The sequence below is a fragment of the Epinephelus moara genome, chromosome 16 (genome assembly GCF_006386435.1).
Source record: "Epinephelus moara isolate mb chromosome 16, YSFRI_EMoa_1.0, whole genome shotgun sequence".
Classification (NCBI taxonomy): Eukaryota; Metazoa; Chordata; class Actinopteri; order Perciformes; family Serranidae; genus Epinephelus; species Epinephelus moara.
The window spans coordinates 3,890,573-3,896,800 of record NC_065521.1 but is presented as its reverse complement, the minus strand read 5'-3'; the positions used below and the strand labels follow the sequence as shown (position 1 = coordinate 3,896,800).

Here is a 6,228-nt window from a genome sequence, read left to right as displayed (position 1 = left end):
TGTGTATCTCTATTCATGGTTATTCATTTGTGTGTGAGATAAATAAATCTGGCTTTGAAAATTGGAAATGTATGGATTTTGATTTTATGTCATTTCGTGTTTGTGTGAGAGAGGGAGTGCGTTTGTAAGCACAGGGTGTATGATGTGGCTCTTTGTACTACCACGGTAATTTTTGTGGCTCTTGGTCTCTGACTGGTTGGCCACCCCTGTCTTATGTCTACACATATTACCTGCTGTGACTCCTCCTGACAACTTCTTATCCTGCACAAATTTCATGATTAGGGCCTTCATTTTTTTGCAGGCACGTGTCTGGTTCAGTGCGCATCTTTTGGGGGTCCAGGCACATCATATTTCAGCCAGTGGGGTACTTCAGTGGGCACTTTAATAGAATGCTGTGACAAATTTGTGACAGAGCACTCTGGCTGTCTCGGATGAACAGTAACACATCATGCTCACTTCCACCACTCTGACTGCCTGACATTCCCTGACAAAAGCACAAAAGTCACAAGTGTCACCTGAAACATCAATTAAACTCTCCCTATGTGTAACTTACACTACACAACATTTGACAAATCCAGTTAATATTTCAACTGCTTGATGTCTAAACAATTCATCTAATCTCTTAATTTTCAACATAATTACTTCACTAGTCAAGTGACGTTGCAGCTGCTATAGCACAGTGTTGAAGTCATCTAAGATAATAAATGTTACCTTGAGGGCAGCTGTGGCTCCCATGCCAATGTCCACTTGCTTTGGACTGACCCAAAGCCTTTGGTCTGTCACATCAAGCTTGACCAGCTTTACTGGGGAAACATCAACCTGGACGTCTTGCTTTATGAAGCGTCTGAGAAGGCTCTGAAAACAGAATAGCACAGGCATAATAATAATAATTATTATAATCAAAATTAGAAAAAGTATTACATTATTTAGAATACTTACTACAAACATCAACATGCTGAAAACTCATTACTTTGTTTCATTGTTCATATCCTCTGTAAATAATGGTGCTTGAATGACTAAACCATTTATACATTTTTAGTAGTCATTAGGCCTACCCTGATTAGATCCTCCAAATCTCTGCTGGGTAAGGGAATCATCGGGGCATCTGTCTGGTACTTGGTGAGAAAAGGTTGAAAACTTCTTGAGAGACTCATGAAGAAGTGCAACTTTGCCAGGATAATGGGATCCATCTGAGCTTCTGCGATGTTGTCATATGACGATGACCTTGGATTGGGGAGCTTCTTGGCTTTGACCTGATCCACATAGGTGACGATATATGGCCAAATTTCAATGGCTCTCTCCACTGCTGGAAGGTTTTCCAGCCAACGATGTCCACAAAATGTCAGAGAAAATGTATCACACTTGGTCACTAACACAAAGGCTTCCCTCCTTGCAGGTGCACAATGAAACAGGTAGTGCAGGGCTTTCAGGACTTTCTCAACTTGCCACACCCGAAGCCATTCTTGAACAAGTTGTGCATTGTGTGAAGGCCACAACTTCCAATTATTTGTAGTTGGGCTCCACCAAACTGCTCTCTGTGTTCCTCTTGTAAGAGTTCAACAAACTTCCAATTAACACTGGGCCCATCCATTGACAGTGAGAGCATGTTGTTCAAATTCAGCTCCTTTGTACCTTCCTGCACATTTGGAAAAAAAGAGGAAATCACCAATTCAATGTGCCAAGTAAACCACATTAGGTTAAGGGATGGTTCCATTAGTGTAATGATGACGATAATAATAATAATAATAATATAATAATGGTTGTGCTTATATAGCAGAGAGAGAGAGAGATCAAAAACATCCATCAAAACCCCTGACAACTTAATTGTGATAATAGCAATTATTCTTTTGTTATTATTTGTTATTCTAATGATTTCTTGCTTATATACACAGACACATACAGATACTAAATCACACACACACACACACACAAACACACACACACACACATATATACAATAAATAATACAATGCGGGCATACACAAACACACACACAATAATTAACATTAATCATTACATAATTGGCACCCTAGGTTTACTGCTTGGGGGGCAGGGGACAAACGTTGTAGAGACAGAAATGAAATGAAATTGCATAAATAAGATAAATAACATAAGGCTATTTCGTTTGTTTAATAAAAAGACATGGTCTAGACCTGTTCTATGGGAACGGTGACCTTATATGACCTCTGTTGTGATTTGGTGCTATTTGAAAAATAAAATTAAGTAACCATACTAGATTTATCCCTAGGGTAGCTTTGCTGTAATGCGGTAATTAGTAGTTTGTAAAGCTATGCTTTCAAAGAACTGCTGCTAATTGTAGCTGCCGTTAGCCAGTTATCTCTGTTAGCCATGTATCTAGCGGTCCTCTGCTGACTCTGCCCGGATAGTGAGCACTGAGAACCGGGGGAGTGTTGGTGTTTACACCGCTAGCATAGGGGCTTTGGACCGCACTAACGATACTCAATTTTACACCACACATAGTATGAATAGTATGCGATTTCAAACACAATCGTAACGTTACTTACACTGAAATGTCCCAACATGTCCTTGGCTCTTGAGTGACCCCTGAACTCCGACCCATAGTAGCGGGAGATGACATGGTGTGTGCCGGTCTCATCATCAGTATTCCAAAACCGCAAATGAAGGTCCATTTGTTTGCTCTTTCTCGATTTATTCATGCTTTCATCAAACATGATAACATATGGCTTCTCACTAACGCTGCAGGAAAGCTCCTTCTTGATGAATGAAGTGATGCCATATTTGGCGACATATGCCGTTTTATTTTCACCACAGGTGAATGCCTTTGCAACCTGCGAAACGGAGAACATGGCAGCAAAGACGCCACTTATGTCCTTGTTAGATTTAAATGAATTGTGCCTCATCACAGTGTGGAGAACCCACAGTACCTCTGCCTTTTGGGTCTTTGGCAGTGAAATGAAGCTTCTCATAGCCGAATGGGAGGTGGTGATGGAGTCTGAACTTGTAACTAGACTTGCACCGATAACAATTTTTTGGGCCAATACCGATTTCCGATTTGCAGAGTGTTTGGATGGCCGATTCCGATTAAATTTTTTTTCAAACCACTTTACAGCACACAAGATATTGCAATATTTTCTATCTTTCCTTTATTAGAACATTTTAACCAAGATTCAACCAGCTTTTCAATAATCATCTCAAACAAACAAACAAAAACAGTGACACAGGTTAAGAAACATTTTCCTTTTTGCTCAAATATAACTTCAGGTACAGTATTAAAATAAATAAGTAAAAAAGGCATACATAAATAAAAACATAGATAAATAAAACAATTCTTGGTGTATAGCATTTGTAGGTAATTTCTTGAATAGACAAAAAGTAAAAATATCGCCTGTGGAAAATTCACACAGGCCTTCAGGACGTGCCTGCCAGTAAGCGCGCAGACACGCACATCTTCCGCACGTGGACACGCGCCTCGTCAGTTTCAAGCGGCACAGTTTAGCAGTGAGAGCTCCACAGTTAAGTTTAACACGGACAATTAACAACTTTCTCCTTCTCTCTTTTGATGTGTGTGCGTCAATGATTAAGGTGAGAAGCCGCCCGTGTTTCACTTACAGTAGAGTGAGTTTAATTTGGTTAGCATGTCAACTTTGTGTGTTTTTCAGTTTGTTGTTGTCATTGAAAATTAAAGTATCCTCTCGAACCTGATTCTCTGGCCGGAATCATTTACTCCATAGTTGTCCTACCCAAACCAGTGTGTCCCTGAGGTCCCCTTCCTCACATCGCCCAAGCCGTGAGTTGCACATGTGCGTGTGTGTGCGCTGCTGATATTACATGATGTCAATCATGTGGCGCGTCGGGAATTTGACCGGCGTTTTAAATCGGTATAGTTTAGACTGACTGGCTGGTCGCAGGTCATGGCCGATCACGTGAAAACCAGCCCGATTCCGAGCACTGCCAATTAATCAGTGCAAGTCTACTTGTAACGTTAGGTCGTGCTGCAAACAATACAGGAATTAGCCTGTCCCCGCTATGGCTCGTTGCTGCCATGTACTGCTGGTGCTTTCCTCCTTTCTTATGCGACTCGACGGCTTTGAGCCCCATGGTCCCTAAAGAAAAAGTCTTTTTTGACCGCTCACCTTGACAACAACAAAATGGCGACACACAGTCTTACGTCAACGTCTGTAGCTGACATACCGTTAAACTGATGTTCATAGCGGAGTCTCTCATTGACAACACTGTCTTTGTACTAAGTTAATAAAAAAATACATACTATTAGATGTTTTATGGTGGGCCACTGTGCTTTCCCATCAACCTTAAACGCACTGTCTGAAAATTTAATACCTACAGCAAATTAACGGTAAATTCAAGACAATTTAAGACCTTAATTTCCCGGATTTTAATTTCAGACATTTTAAGACTTTTTAAGGACCTGCAGGAACCCTGTTTAATATAAGTAATGTTAGACAATCATAGCACACTATCATGACACTCTTGCTCCAGTGTGCTTTGCCCTAAGACAGGCATTCTAACAAAAACGTAGTGTGGAATATGATATGGAATCCCTTTGTGTCTACACATACAGTAGACGCAAAGCTGGAGCAATATCTGGCCTTGCTATGACAGCTTTGAAATATGTGCTGATGCTGGCATTCTGTTGAGTGGGTTTTGGTAGTCTTGATGCTTTTTCCCTTTAACATGGCTGACCAGAGCCGCAACCCCCATGTGCCAAGATCAAATGTTTTACTCTCACCCTGGTGAAAATAAGATAAGACCATCAGATGTGGGAGTCGTACATTCAGGATGAATTCCTGAGTGGAGTTTCTCTTGTTAACCAACCTGAAATGTCTCCTGAAAGTAAACTATACATTTTATCCATGTTCTAAAATTGTAACTGTGCATAATCCTTGTTTTTTAGTTGAATATTTTTTTTCCACTCTTGTAGGTCATCGTATGAGTGAGTTATAATTTAAAATGTTTAATCCCTCATTTAACACAGAGTCATACTGCCATCTTGTGATGATAGTGTTGGGATTCACAGGACCACAGATGATTTGTCATTTGTTAGAATCTAAACTGGACAGGCTTTTCCGTCTCTGCATGCTCTCTGTCTTCGAACAAAGAGAGCTCTTTGACACTCATCTCCACAGGAGGTCATCTCACACCTCAGTGAGACACCACTCATCAAGCTTGATTGGGCAGTACTGTTACAGTGACATGCCCCTCTGTGATGTCACCAAACTCTAAGCTAAGTTCTGCTCCTTTCAAACAGTCCTGCTCTCACTCTGGAACTGGGGAGCAGCCCACACCTCTTTCCTGCTGGGTCTGGAACAGCCCAGATGCTCAGGCCATTGCTCCTTGCCCTGAACCATCAAAGGTGGGGCTAATTGCTAACAGACTCTCTTTTTCCTGGACCACGACTTGCCCATGCTCAAGGCTGAGGCAAACCTGAACCAGAGAGGTTAGACTTGCAAGCACAACGTTTGCAACTAGCTTTCCAGCAACAAGAAACGAAGTGAGTTAGCACCCAGCGTCGAAATCTGCAAGGACCCCGAGCAACTGGCTTCCGACTGATCAGAACCTTTGGAACAAGGACACAGCATAGACTGCAGCTGGAACCACAGCTCTTCCCAGCCTGCTTGTGCCGGCTAACAAAGCAGTACACCACCAAGTGACTCTTTCTCCCATCCACTCAAGGATCGATAAAGTAACAACTGGGTATTGCTTTATCACAGCTTTACAGGCTAAGCAAGACTGTTTAACTTGTTGTATGTGATTTAATGCTATCATTGAGGTATTGTTGTGATTGTTTGCATTTAGGTCATTAATTAGTTGGCTTCGCCAAGGCTAAGCGTTTAGTTTGCTAATACTGTTCACAAACAGATTCTTGCACACAACTAAACAATCTCTGCACTAATCCAGACCGTTTGCAGCACAAATCACATTCACATAGACTCATTAACAAATATGCTTTCAACAGAGCTACACCCAAACAGGCATCTCAAAGTTCCTGCTTCTTTTCCTTTGTCTTTGTCCTGACCACACGGTCAGACAAACATCTCCCCCGATCTGAATCTAGCTTTGATTCGGCCATCTTGTAGTTCTCTGTTGTGTTGTGAATCAACATATATTCATCTCACATGGCGGCACCAAAAATGTTGGGGTCAACACCTTAGGCTTCACACGGAGGCACCAAATATGTTGGGGTTAAATTGGCTATCGGAAATAATTAATAATTATTATTAATAATTA

General features: G+C 41.3%; 1 protein-coding gene and 1 long non-coding RNA gene across 5 annotated transcripts in view; both read right to left on the bottom strand.

Moving 5' to 3' along the window:
- The window catches only part of LOC126402621 (uncharacterized), an 8,117-nt gene extending 2,072 nt beyond the window's left edge, over nt 1–6,045 (bottom strand). Inside the window, exons 1-4 of the long non-coding RNA XR_007571242.1 lie at nt 2,526–6,045; nt 1,056–1,636; nt 712–855; nt 231–484 (exon numbers count right to left, since the gene is read on the bottom strand). This is a non-coding gene — a long non-coding RNA (uncharacterized LOC126402621). The remainder of the gene's footprint in view (nt 1–230; nt 485–711; nt 856–1,055; nt 1,637–2,525) is intronic.
- clcn6 (chloride channel 6) overlaps nt 1–6,228 on the bottom strand; it is a 162,676-nt gene that overhangs the window by 69,229 nt on the left and 87,219 nt on the right. The gene's annotated exons all lie outside the window — the stretch shown is intronic.